Source organism: Xenopus laevis, chromosome 7L, assembly GCF_017654675.1.
Source record: "Xenopus laevis strain J_2021 chromosome 7L, Xenopus_laevis_v10.1, whole genome shotgun sequence".
Lineage (NCBI taxonomy): Eukaryota > Metazoa > Chordata > Amphibia > Anura > Pipidae > Xenopus > Xenopus laevis.
The window spans coordinates 130,466,721-130,479,900 of record NC_054383.1 but is presented as its reverse complement, the minus strand read 5'-3'; the positions used below and the strand labels follow the sequence as shown (position 1 = coordinate 130,479,900).

The 13,180-nt window shown below is 45.1% G+C and overlaps 2 non-coding genes across 2 annotated transcripts; one reads left to right on the top strand and one right to left on the bottom strand.

Annotated features, from left to right (window-relative positions):
- Positions 1-12,059: 12,059 nt before the first annotated feature.
- trnan-guu lies at positions 12,060-12,133 on the bottom strand. The gene has a single exon. It is a non-coding gene; the product is annotated as a tRNA-Asn (tRNA).
- Positions 12,134-12,902: 769 nt separating this feature from the next.
- trnas-gcu lies at positions 12,903-12,984 on the top strand. Its single transcript has one exon. It is a non-coding gene; the product is annotated as a tRNA-Ser (tRNA).
- The last annotated feature ends 196 nt before the right edge of the window (positions 12,985-13,180 follow it).

Sequence of the window (13,180 nt, the reverse complement as noted above, 5' to 3'; positions counted from 1 at the left end):
ACTCAATATGACGCACATAATATTTAATTATTAGTCATTAAATCACCATCTTACATATTGTAACTGGATTCTTTTTTTTAACGTCTAAAGTTTGACGAGTGCCTGTGGCTCTTTAGTGATTAAATGGCCACCTCACCCCTAAGCTAATATCCCAACCATTACCTTGTATATTTCCCATCTAAATAAATTGATATAAAGCATAAAATAATTTCAATGCAGTGTGCCGTAGGTTTACCAAAAGCCACAACACCTGTAAGTGAAAGAAGCAGAATAAACTATATGGCCAAATAGGTAGGACACTGGCCTGTCCAATATCTCATTCCCAAATCAAGGCTATTTATTTAAAGCTGCTTCTTTGTTTAGTGCTGTAAGATGCCACCACTCTCTATTCCTATGGGATTTTTAGAGTTGTGTTTATCAATGAGTGAAAGTTAGCGTTCACCTTTTGATAAATATGCTTCTAAAAATCTCACTATAACACCTAAAAAGTGCTGTGCAACTCATTGCAAAATTGTAGTCAGCTCTTGAATTTGTTATTATTATTTCCATACTAATAATTATAATTCGCAAATTTGTATTATAAAAATGTTATGAAAATGTGTTATGAGGAATAGGCAGATTAAAAACCCTATGGACTAAAGTCACATTGTCACCTTCTTTCATTTCTTTTTCCCATCAGATATGACAATTGTTACATTTTGTTGAGAATCTGGCAAAAGGAAAATGTATACAGTATTTATCAGCAGGGCAGTAATTGGGTTTGGGGGTGGTGAAACAGGGGGTACAGCTGTAGGACATGCCCATTACAACCGTTACACATGTTTGAAGTTTAGCCAGAGGACCAGCACTACACAGATGGTAGTGAAAACATCTAGCTGTCTGTCGTTGGAGATGGAGTAATAATTTTATTTTTTGCCCACACGACATGTTTTGGGCTTCAAAGGCCCTTTCTCAAGTGTGACACTTGAGAAAGAGCCTTTGAAGCCCAAAACATGTTGTGTGGGCACAAAATAAAAGCCTATTAGCAGTTATTCTGCCTGCTGTATGATTCCCAAACTTTATGATACTTTTCTCAAAAATGTGTTTTGTTTCTCAGGTTGCATGTACAGTGTCCCAAATAAATAAGAGCTATTGGATGGTTGTTGCCTTTAAAAACATATGTCCTACGAAGTGTCACTTTTTTACATATCCAAAAAGATGATATGGGCGCTTGACTTTAAATTATGGGTCTGACTTACTTAGTTTGCTGAATGACATAAAAAGGTAAATTATTACATAATAGCCGGCAATATAAACTGCCATCCATCTCAGAATACGAAGGAATTGCTTGACAACTTTTTTCATCTCCGGCCTCCGTCCTCAGCCCTCTGCCCTCCCTCCTGACAACCCTGACACATGATGCCAAACAGCAACTTTAAAATATGGTAGCTTAAATGAGTGCAGGGAATTTGACACCGAGAGACTGGATTTCCTGAATTGCGTTTGACAGCTTCTAAGGCTTCTAAGAAAGGAGGGGGAATGGGAGATGTGAGCCAAAGGATTTGCTCGTAGAGACTTCCCAGAGGCTGTGGCAGATGATGACACTTGAGGGTAATGAAATAGGTTTGCGGTATTACTGCAGATGCCATTGAGGGCATGTGTCACATATACTCTGCATGCTTCTTTGTTAGGAGAGCGCACACAGGAACGTGTGTTCTCCTGATGATGTCCCCTCAGGGGACGGTCTACCAGTAACATTACCCAGATCTATTTATAGACCGCGATCGACATCCTGGGCACCCCTGACCTAAAGGGCATGGATACACATGCATTTTAACTAGGGATGCACCGAATCCAGGATTCGGTTCTGGATTCGTCCAGGATTCAACCTTTTTCAGCAGGATTCGTATTCAGCCAAATCCTTCTGCCCAGCCGAACCGAATCTGAATTTGCATATGCAAATTAGGGGCAGGGAGGGAAATTGCATGACTTTGTCACAAACAAGGAAGTAAAAAATGTTTTCCTCTTCCCACCCCTAATTTGCATATACAAATTAGGATTTGGTTCGGTATTCAGACAAATCTTTCACAAAGGATTCGGGGGTTTCGGCCTAATCCAAAATAGTGCAATAGATTCAGTGCATCCCTAATCTTCAAGGAACGGTCAATGCCACGGTTTTTAAAAAAAACACCATGTAAATACGCAAAGCGGTTTCAAGCTTAGGCAATGGCACACTAGGCTAGCGTAGTTACACAGTGGTGTTTTTTTAAAAACCATGTTGTTACCGCGTGGCATAAAAACGCTTGTTTGTACATGCCCTTAGACCTACCTATTGTCAGCATAGAATTATACACGATTTACAGGAGCCTTCTTATTGGCTTCCACAGCCTCTCGTATGTTGGAGACAAGTTTATTTTTTTCTCCCTGATCATTTATTTGTTATCATTTTATTGTCTCGTTCAGGGTTTTCTTTTAAAAATCTTTAAATATAAGCAGGGCCGGAACTAGGGGTAGGCAGAGTAGGCAGGGACGGATTTACATAGAGGGCGCCCCTAGGCCCACTGCCATTCGTCGCCCCTGTCCCCTCCCCTTTATTCGTGCAAATTTTCATCATCAATGGGGAAATTTAAAAAATGATTGTATCTCCAGCGCTTTCCCAGTGTTTTTGAACCAATGTATGTGTGGTTGGGCAGCATGCCGCCCCCCTAGGCCCGGGCGTAGGTGGCCTTTCCACAAATCCGGGCCTGAGAGTAGGCACGTGCCTAGGGCGCAAAGCTGGGGGGGGGTGCCAGGATATAAGAAAATGAAAAGCTTGTGAGTGAGGTTTTTATTTTTTATGTCCTACACATTTTAAAAGAAAAAACTGATAAAGGGGGGAAAAACATGATTAGAACACATTCGCAGCTTTAAAAACATTATTCTTATAAACATCCATTATAAAATGTTGTGCAATTTAAAAATGTCTTCTGTATAGCTCTGTTCTATTCAGTAACTCAAGTCTGTAGTTTTCCCTTGTAGGGTGGCAGCAGAATACCACCTTGCTGGGTCGAGGGAAAGGGTATAAAGAGCTAAAAGGATATATGCAGCATATTGGACCATTAATCTGACACCCAGACATCCTGGCGGCACTACATGGAGAAGGCAACTGGAAATTGAAATTGTATATAAATTTGGGCCTCATGGGGCCCCTATACCTCCTGGGCCTCCTTGCAGCCACAGGGTCTGCTTCCCCTGTTAGTATCACACCCTTCTTTTGATTTGTTTTATAGACATGTATGTATAATTTTATTTGTAAAGCTCTGTTAAAGGATCAGTAACATTAAAAAATGAAAGTGTTAATTAATAAAAATATAATGCAGCACCTTTCTCTGTTACTATAATATGACTAGAGCGCACATTATCTTTTACCCTACCTCTGATTATTCCTAAATCCCTTATCCTATACCCCTTTCCCCCCCTTGTTCTCCCCCCAGAGAACCATCATACAACCATTTTGCATTTATTAAACAATAAAAATTAATAAATACCGAAGTTGAAAAAAATATATATAATGCAGTGTTGCCCTGGACTGGTAGTACTGCTTTGTTTGCTTCAGAAACACTAATATTGTTTATATAAATAAGCTGCTGTGTAACCATGGGGGCAGCCATTCAAAGGAGAAAAAGTTCAAGTAGCAATGGGCGAATTTCTCCTGTTTCACCGAAAAACGTGTGAATTTTCTGTGAAATTCGTAAAACTGTGAAAAATTAGCTAAACTCAAAAATTGACACCCGCGTCAATTTTTGACACTGCCGTTAAAATCAATGCGCATTCAAATAGTATTGACGGGCAACAGTTTTAATGTGAGCGACTTTTCCGACGCGCGTCCAAAATTTTATGATGCTTTGAAAATTTTGCTGGCGGCGAAACACGGAAATTCGACGCAAATTTATTCGACCCACTACTAGGTTAAAGTTACATAATAAATAGCATTAAAAAAATAGTGGAGGAAGCAGGATTAGAGCGAATATAATGTGAAAATGAAAGAAAATATATTGTCCAGAAAAACCTAGTCATACCAGTATTTTATAGTCTACCAAAAATACACAAAATCTACTGGACCCACCTGGCAGACCAATAATTTTGGCTATAAATTCAATATCCTGTAATTTATCTGAATATTTGGAAATATATCACAAAGATCTGTTATTGAGCTACCTGCTTATTTAAGAGACTCCACACAAGTAATACAAATGCTTCAGGAGTTTAAATGGGAGCCACATATGATATTTTGCCCATTAGTCGTAAAGTCTTTGTACATATCGATCAGACATGATCAAGGTTTAAAAGCTGTTGCACATTATTTATAACCTGATGACAAAATCATTCCTCTACAAAAAGAATTTATATTAAAGTCCATTTCATGTATTTTGCAAGGAAACCCACCTCTGAATAAGATGACCTCAGCAAAATGCATCATGTTTGACATCACTTCCGGACTCAGCAGTGAGTGGATGTACAGGTGGAAAATATGGGTGTAATAAAACTACCTGTGCGGCGGGGTCGCCCGCCGCGGTGACACCGGCCGCGTGGTTCTTAGTCCGGAGCCTGCGCCATCTTTGATCCTTAGGGTGCGCGCCCCTTAAAGGTACAGGCGCGCTGGCGTGATTACGCCAGCGCGCATTGGCGCATGTTTTGGCGCGAAATTTGAATGTATATAAGGCCCATTCATACTCCCAGCCAGTGCCCGTGATAGAACTTTGTTTCTAAGTGGTTTCTGAGCCTAGTGCATCTGTTCCTGTTATTCTGTATTCTGATTATCCGTGTTTGACCCTGCCTGTATCCTGACTACTCTGAACTCTGTATCCTGACCCTTGCCTGCCTACGACAACTCTTCCTGCTTAACCACTTGATTGACAACCCGGTTTGACCCTTGCCTGCCTGACGATTCTGATATCCGCCTGCCTCGACCCTGCCTGTTTGACCATCCTTTTGTACCGTTACCTTCGGCCCAAAAAGACTTTGCTAACAGCCGTGCCCCTTCGCCAGCTAGAACATCTTGCCTTGCACCCCTCGTTAAGTCCAGGTGGCACCCAAGTAAGCTGAGGGCTCCTCCCGAAGCCCAACGGTGGTCACACTACTGGTGAAGCCGAGCCGAGACCAGGGTGCTTGGCATTTGTTCTGGTATCGGGTGCCGGCCATGACATTATCACGGGCCATGGAGGACGACGGTCACGAAGCTGCTGCTGCCTCTGCTACACCTCAAACTTCCACAGAGATGTTGCTCACTACCTTGCTGCAACGTATGGAGGAGCAAGAGCAAAAACAGAACTATTTGCTTCAAGGGTTCCACAATCTGACCCGCCAGTTGGGGCCTTCGCAGCAGCCGCCTAATCCTGTTCCTGCACCTCCTGTGGGTTCTTCTGCCAGTTGGGGTAACTCATCTAAACCCCATGAACCCAAGATTGTGTTCCCCGAAAGGTTCAGTGGGGATTGCACTCAATTTTTTGTTTTCAAAGAGGCTTGTAAGATGTACCTTAGTTTCTTTCCTCATTCTTTTCAATCTGATGAGGAGAAAGTAAGGTTCATAATGACCCTGCTTTTGGGTGACCCCCAAATTTGGGCCCTCAGGCTGCCTTCTTCAGACCCTGCTCGTTATTCCCTAGACACCTTCTTTAACAGCATGGCCATTCTTCCCCCTTTTTTATCGTGCATCGTCTGCCGATACCGCGATTCGTAAGTTGTGCCAAGGGAAAAGGGATGCGGAGGTGTATTGCACCGAATTCCGCCGGTGGGCAGTGGAAACTGGGTGGAATGATTTGGCTCTAAGGAGTCAATTCCGGTTGGGGTTATCCGATTCTGTAAAGGATAGTCTGGTTAATTACCCCCTACCTTCTAACTTGGATGGTCTCATGTCCCTCGCCATCCAGGTAGATATAAGGCAAAGGGAGAGAAGGGGTGAGAGGAGTACAAACTTCTCTGGGGTTACTAATATAAGATCCAATGTGGTGACCAATGTAAAATCTCCTAACCCCTTTGTGCCTCTACCTCAGGAGGAGCCTATGCATTTAGGCATATCCAACCTAACTCCTGAGGAAAAGGCACGCAGGCGTTCCATGGGTCTGTATGTACTGTGGTGAGAGGGGACATTTTCTGAACCAATGTTCTAAGAGGCTGGGAAACTCCGAAGCCTAAATGGAGAAGGGGAGCTCCATTTGGGTGCAGGAGTTTCCTCTCCCCAATCTGCCTCTAAAGTTTTGTTACCAGTTAAACTAACTTGGCCTACGGGCTCTGTCAAACTGTCCGCATTTGTGGATTCAGGGGCGGAGGGTAACTTTTTGGATGCAGCTTTTGCAGCTAAATACAAAATTCCGTTAGTTGCTCTAAATCCCCCCATGAGAATTTTGGCGGTGTGGTTTCTCAAAAGACCATAACCCTTTCTTTGTGTGTCAACAATCTGCACTGTGAGGAGATAGCTTTATACCTCATAGAGGGCGCTTCCTCTCCTCTTATTTTAGGTGTTACCATGCCTCCAGAGGCATAACCCTCTGATTGATTGGGTCACAAGGGAGGTGACTCAATGGGGTTCCATGTGTGGTGGGGTTTGCTTTCCCTCCTTCGTAGCTACTACTTCCTTTGAAGGGTTACCTGCTGCTTACACAGAATATGCTGACGTTTTCTCCAAAAAAGCAGCTTTTACCCCCTTTACCCCCACACCGGCAGTATGACTGCCCCATTGATCTAATTCCTGGGTCTACTCCCCCTCGGGTAGAACTTACCCTCTTTCCTTGCCCGAAGCCCAGGCAATGAAGGAGTATATTAAGGAAAACCTAGAGAGGGGTTTCATCAGACCTTCTAGTTCCCCCGCGGGGGCAGGTTTCTTTTTTGTGGGTAAGAAGGATGGTGGTCTTCGTCCCTGTATCGATTACAGGGGTCTCAACAAGATCACCATAAAAAATCGATACCCTCTTCCCTTAATTTCCGAGCTGTTTGACCAGGTTAAGGATGTTAAGATCTATACCAAGATAGATTTTAGGGGGGCTTATAATCTGATACGTATAAAGGAGGGGGATGAGTGGAAAACAGCGTTTAACACTAGGGACGGCCACTATGAGTACCTTGTAATGCCATTTGGTCTCTGTAACGCCCCCACAGCGTTCCAGGAGTTTGTCAATGACATCTTCCGGGACCTGCTGGGGATATTCGTGGTGGTTTACCTAGATGATATTCTTATTTTCTCTTCCAACATGTGTGAACATCGGAAACATGTGTGTGAGGTCTTGCGTAGACTAAGGGAGAATAACCTTTATGCAAAACTAGAGAAATGCACTTTTGAGTTTTTTTCTGTTCAATTCTTGGGGTTTAATATTTCCAGCAAGGGTCTAGAAATGGATCCAGGCAAGGTGAGAGCTGTCCTGGATTATTTCTCCCATTACCAAGCTGACTAAGAAAGGAGCTGACCCCAGTATTTGGCCTCCTGAAGCTGTACAAGCTTTTGATCTTCTTAAGAAAGAATTCAGCTCAGCCCCTATCCTACGTCACCCTGACACTGCGCTACCATTTATTGAAGAGGTTGACGCCTCTGAGGTGCGAGCTGGGGCAGTCCTTTCTCAAAGGCACCAGACTACCAACAAATTGCATCCCTGTGCTTTCTTTTCCAGGAAGTTTTCATCTGCTGAGGTGAATTATGACATAGGTAACAGGGAGTTGTTGGCAGTCAAGTGGGCCTTTGAGGAATGGCGGCACCTCCTTGAGGGTGCAAAACATGTTATGACGGTCTATACAGACCACAAGAATTTATTGTACATTGAATCTGCTAAACGCCTAAATCCAAGACAAGCTAGGTGGGCTCTGTTTTTCACACGGTTTAATTTTTCTTTGACATTCAGGCCTGGTTCTAAGAACACTAAGGCGGACGCACTCTCTAGGAGTTTCGAACCCATTTCTCCTGACACTAGTGAGTGTTCTCCCATCATCCCCAGGGAAATGATTTTAGCCACCTTGGAATCTGATCTTTCTTCTTTATTGCTCCCTTTACAATCATCTGCTCCTAATGATACTCCTTCTGGGAGATGGTTTGTACCTCAGGGGTTAAGAGAGCAGGTGCTGAGAGAGGTTCATGATTCTAAAATGGCAGGTCATCCAGGCATTGCTAAAACGGTGTCCCTGTTATCCCGTCATGTTTGGTGGCCTTCATTCAAACAGGATACTAAGGCCTTTGTAAATTCATGTCCAATCTGCCAAAGGTCAAAATCCTCTCGGAAGTCTTCCCAGGGTTTGCTGATTTCCTTACCAATTCCAGAAAGACCTTGGACCCATCTTTCGATGGACTTTATTGTTGATTTGCCTCCTTCACAGGGGAGAACTGTGATCTGGGTGGTGGTGGATAGGTTTAGCAAGATGAGCCATTTTGTACCCCTTCCACACCTCCCTTCTGCTAAATCCTTGGCTGATCTGTTTGTTACTCACATCTTTAAGTTTCATGGTTTTCCTGAAAATATTGTTTCTGATAGGGGGGTTCAGTTTGTCTCTAAGTTTTGGCGTGCTTTCTGTTCGTTGGTTGGGGTTGAATTATCCTTTTCCTCTGCATATCACCCCCAAACCAATGGTCAAACTGAAAGGGTAAACCAGTCCCTTGAGCAATACCTCAGGTGTTATGTGTCAGACAACCAGTCCACATGGGCTGAACTGTTACCCTGGGCTGAATTTGCATACTTGCAATAATGCTACCCATTCCTCCTCGGGAGAGTCCCCTTTCTTCGTGGTTAATGGGTTGCACCCCAAAGCATTCTCATTTTCCGGTTCTGGCTCCCTGGTTCCCTCTGCTAATTCTTGTGTTGAACATTTTTCTAGGGTTTGGTCGCAGGTTCACGACTCTCTGTCAGCAGCTACCTCTGCCCAGAAAAAAGCTGCTGACAGATCACGTAGAGAGGCACCCCAGTATAAGGTGGGACACTCAGTGTGGCTTTCTACCAAAAATATTATACTGAAGGTTCCCTCTCTCAAACTGGGGCCTAGATTCATTGGTCCATACCCTATTTCTGAAATTATCAACCCTTCTTGTGTTCGTCTTAAGTTGCCTGTTAATTTTAAGATTTCTGACTCATTTCACGTTTCTTTGTTAAAACCTGCTAACAATGTCCGTTTTGTTTCTGTTCCTCCCCCTGTGATAGTTGAAGGTCAGCCTGAATTTGAGAACCAGGAGTTTCTGGATTCCCGCCTTGTGCGTGGTAAGTTGCAGTATCTTACCAGGTGGAAGGGCTTTGGCCCTGAGGAGAACTCCTGGGTCTCAGTCGATGACATCAGGGCTGACCGCCTTAGGAAGCAATTCCATCAAAAATTTCCTGGGAAGCCTGGGGGTCCAGTGGCCCCCCCTAGAGGGGGGGGTAATGTAATAAAACTACCTGTGCGGCGGGGTCGCCCGCCGCGGGGACACCCGCCGCATGGTTTTTAGTCCGGAGCCTGCGCCATCTTTGATCCTTAGGGCGCGCGCGGTGCGCATGCGCACCCCTTAAAGGTACAGGCGCGCTGGCGTGATTACGCCAGCGCGCATTGGCGCACGTTTTGGCGCGAAATTTGAATGTATATAAGGCCCATTCATACTCCCAGCCAGTGCCCGTGATAGAACTTTGTTTCTAAGTGGTTTCTGAGCCTAGTGCATCTGTTCCTGTTATTCTGTATTTTGATTATCCGTGTTTGACCCTGCCTGTATCCTGACTACTCTGAACTCTGTATCCTGACCCTTGCCTGCCTACGACAACTCTTCCTGCTTAACCACTTGATTGACAACCCGGTACCCTTGCCTGCCTGACGATTCTGATATCCGCCTGCCTCGACCCTGCCTGTTTGACCATCCGCCTGCCTAATCCTTTTGTACCGTTACCTTCGGCCCAAAAAGACTTTGCTAACAGCCGTGCCCCTTCGCCAGCTAGAACATCTCACCTTGCACCCCTCGTTAAGTCCAGGTGGCACCCAAGTAAGCTGAGGGCTCCTCCCGAAGCCCAATGGTGGTCACACTACTGGTGAAGCCGAGCCGAGACCAGGGTGCTTGGCATTTGTTCTGGTATCGGGTGCCGGCCGTGACAATGGGAGAAGGAGATGCTGGCAGAAAACATCTCTTTGTATTGCAAAGGTTCACCTCCATGATCTGCTCTATAACATTGGATTGTTTGATATGCGCTCAGAAGTGTGACTTATGTAAGAGCAATATGTTTTAAAACTTTTTAAAAAATAAAGGAAAATTACACTATGAGCGTTGTCCATTGTTTTTTATGTTTTTACAGAAAAAGGAATACCCTTTTAATGGTATAATGAATATAAATTTCTTCTGACAATCAGTATTTACATTTTAAGTTTAAAGTGACAAGCCCTTGGGATTTGAGCCCATTAGGATATTTAGCTTCACATATAAGATCATTTCAAGGATCCCAGTAGGATCTTTCTGTTGACTTTTGGACAGGAAAGTGGAAGCATCGAATCATGCCATTAAGCAACAACTTTCGCCTTTCGCAAGATTTCTATACAGCTGTAAGTGGTTAAATTGGAAGCCCAGATTCATGTTAGGCAGTAAAAAATTGTAATGTCAGAAGTGGGATTCAAATCCAAACCTCCAAAGGAAACTGTGATCTGAACGCAGCACCTTAGACCACGTGACCATTCTGGCTGTGAAACGCAAAGACACTGATGATGGAAGCCAGCTTTCCTAAGTGATTCTGATCTGATTTGGCCAGATATATACATATATGATAATGAAACAGGCTTCCACAGCTAATTTGAAGAGTGAGCCGCAGTGCTTTTTTTTTAAACTTTTTTGGTGATGAGATGAAGTGGAACCAAAGGGGATGTAGCTCAGTGGAAAAGTACTTGCTTGTCATGTATAAGGTTTTGGGTTCAATCTCAAGCATCTCCATTTGTGGGAGTCTAAAGCTGCCACATGGCACTTAATCCTTCATTGACATTCTATTTAGAAAGCCGCAATTTGTACGCAAATATCTTCTACTAAAGTTAGCAAAAACTTTGGATTTTTTTCTCTGTGGTGCAATCCAGAAAGGAAGGAAGGAAAGGAAGAGTATTTGCTTGAACACATGGTTAGTATCAAGCCCAGTTCTGATTCTGGTCACTTTGACACCACGTACACGCCTAGCATGAAATCTGTCTGTGTTCACGAGTCACCGCATTCGACTGCGGTCTAAGGTGCTGGTTTTAGGATCCAGTCTCTCTGGAGGCGTGGGTTTGAATCCCACCGCTGCCAAGTTTTGTGAGAATCGGCACACTGCTGCAACTACTTGCCAATTGTTATCAATGCCAAGCTGTGCAGTTTTACATGTCAACCTACAGGAGTCCCTTAAGGAAACATGAGGACTACTAAGCCAGTATGTTCTGCAGGACTTAGTTAGATGTAGAATTCCATGAATTTGTGAAGGCATAAGGCCGGAGCAATGTTTCGGAAAGTAGCGTCTGCTTGCATAGAGATTACAGTTAAATGGACAATCATCAAGTAGTCATCAAGAGGGCAAGGTCCGTGCTCTTTCTTGGCTCTGATCTAACATGTTGACCGTTACTTGTGCTAGCAGGAACCAGACTGCAGTCCAACCAAACACTGCGGGCCCACCTTGCATGGTACAGAAAGCACTGATGGTTTCAACCGACACGGCGGCTATGATCTTGCTCGTTGGTCTAGGGGTATGATTCTCGCTTCGGGTGCGAGAGGTCCTGGGTTCAAATCCTGGACAAGCCCGCCGCCGTTTAAAAATAAATAAATAAAAAGCAAACCATGCATGTGTTTCGCTGAAGTTCTCCAGGATTTCGTGTGACAAGCCTCAGCTGAGAGCCAAAGCGGTCCTGCTGGCTCAAAAAGCAGTTAAGTTAAACGTCTGTCTCTCTGCTTTGGCAGCAGACAAGGTGCCCAATTTTGACAGACCCGTCGCGATCCAATAGGAATGCTGGAGAGTCTGCAAAATCTGCCCCCCCCCACTGAACCCACATGGTCAGGCAATACGGCACGCCAGGGATTGCAATAAACTCCCGGCAAAAGAAGAGCAGCCACCGTTTATCGCTGCATTGCTAGAATCTTTCACAGCACAAAAACAGCAGGGAAAAGACGTCCCTGGGTGGGCTCGAACCACCAACCTTCCGGTTAACAGCCGAACGCGCTAACCGATTGCGCCACAGAGACGACGGCTGCCCGGCTGCCCGGCTGCCGTGACCGTGGGGAATCTGCAGAAATTCATCTTGCTACTGCACAATCCCAAGGGAAACCTTGGGTAGCACGATGTGGCGCAGCGGGAATAGCGGTGCACTGTGGGCCCATAACCCAGAGGTCGATGGATCGAAACCATTCTCTGCTAAAGATTTTTGCCGGGCAGGGGAAGAACCCAGGATCTGAGTTTAAATCCATTGTCAAGAGCAAATAAGGGTTTTGAGGCAAACGGTTTTGCGGCCAAATGGTGGTGGGCCAATTGATTTCTCCTGCTGCAAATGTGTTAACCACCAAGGATTGCCTCTACAAATGAGGCATCTTATTTTATCTCCTTAGGACAGAAGGTAAGGCGCGTATTCAGGCGAGGCGGCAGTCCTCTCCATCGCAAGCGGTGTGGTAGGCGATGTGCACTGGGCGCTTTTCCGAAGGCTGGCAAGGCATAAACCGTGCTGGAAGAGCTATCGCCCCCCTACTAAGTGCCACACACAGCACGAATACCTTGGTGCGTGGCGTGCGGGCAGCATAGTGGCACAAAGGAAGCATGCTGGGCCCATAACCCAGAGGTCGATGGATCGAAAGCATTTTCCGCTAGAGGTTTTTTTTTGCCAGGCTGGAAATACGACCTAGAATCTGGGTTTTCGATCCGGTATCTAGAGCAAATAAAGGAGGCTTTCCGTCAAATGGTCTTGCGGCCGAATGGTGGCTGGTCCGCTGCGTTTGAGACCGATATCCCAGCCCGACCAGAGACGAGGTGGCCGAGTGGTTAAGGCGATGGACTGCTAATCCATTGTGCTCTGCACGCGTGGGTTCGAATCCCATCCTCGTCGTGTGCTGCGTTTCATCCTCTTGCTGATTGAGTGCGTGATTTAGATGTTTCATCGACTCTTGTTGGCTTGTATAGCATGTAGAATAAAATTGCTGCGCTGCGCAGCGTGCCACACTGTTGGAGAAGTCGGAGCAGGCTTGTGACCTCTGCCAGCGGTTGAAAACGAGAGGCAAGGCGGCTACGGCTTCCGAGGCAGG